This window comes from Tiliqua scincoides, chromosome 3 (assembly GCF_035046505.1).
Source record: "Tiliqua scincoides isolate rTilSci1 chromosome 3, rTilSci1.hap2, whole genome shotgun sequence".
NCBI lineage: Eukaryota > Metazoa > Chordata > Lepidosauria > Squamata > Scincidae > Tiliqua > Tiliqua scincoides.
This window is the reverse complement of record NC_089823.1, coordinates 69,395,232-69,397,418: the sequence shown is the minus strand read 5'-3', so window position 1 is coordinate 69,397,418 and position 2,187 is coordinate 69,395,232.

Genomic DNA, 2,187 nt, shown 5'->3' with positions numbered 1-2,187 from the left:
CCAGTCCAGACCTGTTTGCGCTGGTTCAGCACCCCGTGTAGTGTCACAAAAATACTGTAAGGCATGCCTGCCACACTTACCACCCGACCTGCATGGGCGCTGGCTCAGCTTAAGCCCATGCTGAGCCAGTGCTGGGCAGAGGATTGGCAACTGCCTCCTGGAGATCCAGATGAGTGCCGGGGAGCAGAGAAGTGGGTTGGGATGTGGGGGGAGACGTTCCAGGGCAGGGGGGGGGCAGGGAGAAGGCATGGCAGGTGAGGGAGCAGGGCAGGACCAGCAGAACTCAGCTCCGCTAGATCTGTAACCCTACGTTGGGCCTCCCGGCCTGACACGAAGCTGCTTTACACTGTGCTGACTAAATAGCTGGCGCAGAGTTGAGCAGCCCCATTGCGGGGCCACTTCCCTTTCTTGAGGGAAGGGAACCTTCCCCTGAGGAGGCATCGGGAGCTGCCTGCGGCTGCCTAACATTTACAGGACGCAGTGGCAGCCATTTCAGCGCCACTGCAGCCTTGGATGCCAGACAGCTCGGGGTTGGACTGTTATTCCTAGGTAAGTGTGCATAGGATTGCAGCTTAATATCTGACAATGTATGTATTTTATTCCTGTGTCTTTGTACCTGAATATAAATGGTGCTGTAAGAAATGGCCCTTAGTTCTTTATGGAAAGATATTATCCGGAAGCATGGATAAGAGCATGGTACATAAATTCTAATTCAGTATTTTTCTGCTGTCTCATAGCAATGAACCTGACCTAATTTCCACCAGTGTATACTGTAATTACCCAGGCTTTCCATTCCCCTCTCAAGCATAGCTTCTTGCTGACTCATTATCTATTTCATTCTTGTGTCATTGTTTAGCCTTCTTCTCAAGCATGTCCTGCAAAATTCTACTTCATCTTGGTTTTTTCTATGCTTTGTGACATCACTTTATGAATAAAGTTTCTAATCAAGATAAACTTTGCCTAGCACAGTGGTTCCCAAACTGGTGGGTCACAACCATCAGGCATGGAAAGCCCTGTGTCTGCTCCCTTAATTGGTGTGGAAGAGAGAAGGCAGTGACATGATTGCCAGGACTGCACTTCTACTAGGGATGGAAGGGGGTGTTTTCAACTTACCAGGGGCAGAACCGGCCTCCAGCTTTCTGATTGCAAACTGGAAGTGGGTCGTGATCACTTTTTTCAGCATTCTGTGGTTTAGGGAGCCCTACAGAGGTGTCCGCGGGCTCCCCACACCTCCCAGGAGGCCAGCGCTGCCCCTGGTAAATTGAAAACACCCACTTCTTTCCTCCCCATCCCTTAAGGGGGCAGGCACAGGATTTTCACAGCCTGGTGGGTCATGACCCACCCCTCTGGGAACCACTGAGGTAGTGTGTCTCCCACCCTTGAATAACTGAATGAAGAATAATTTCATAATTCTTAACAGTGGCGTACCTAGGCCATCTGTCACCCAAGGTAAACTGAAATTTTGGCGCCTCCCAGAAATAAAATAAATAAATTAAATTTATTATTTGCAAAACGATGTGATTTTTAAAAGCTGCCTGACACACAGCTGCCTAAGATAGACAGCACCACATTGGACAAGCAGCACAGCAGCATATTAATGTTGCACAGAAGGCTCAATTTGCAGCACTGGACTGCTTGAGAGAATAGGGAAGAACCCTGCTGAACACACTGAGAGCAACTTAGGGTGCAATCCTAACCCCTTATGTTAGTGCTTTCCAGCACTGACATAGCGGTGCCAATGGGACATGTGCTGTACCTTGCAGTTGGGTGGCACTCATGGAGGCCTCCTCAAAGTAAGGGAATGTTTGTTCCCTTACCTCAGAGCTGCATTGCCCTTATATCAGTGCTGGAGAGCACTGACATAAGGGGTTAGGATTGCGCCCTTAGATATTTATGGCATAAAACCACAAGACCAGATCTGCAGTGTTAGTGAGACACTGACAGCAAAACAGACACGTGCATGTGAGTTCACTGAAAGCAAAAGAGACTTGTGTGAATGGTTCACAAGAGAGCATGGAAACAAGCCATACTGGAAACAGGCCATGGCAAGGTCAATCTAGCACCTCTGTTTCCCACAGAAAGCAGCGTAAGATAGACACCACTACATTGGAGAAGCAGCACAACACAGCAGCATTAGCCGTCTCACATCTGATAAATGATTTCAAGGCTGCACCACTGTAGCAAGCA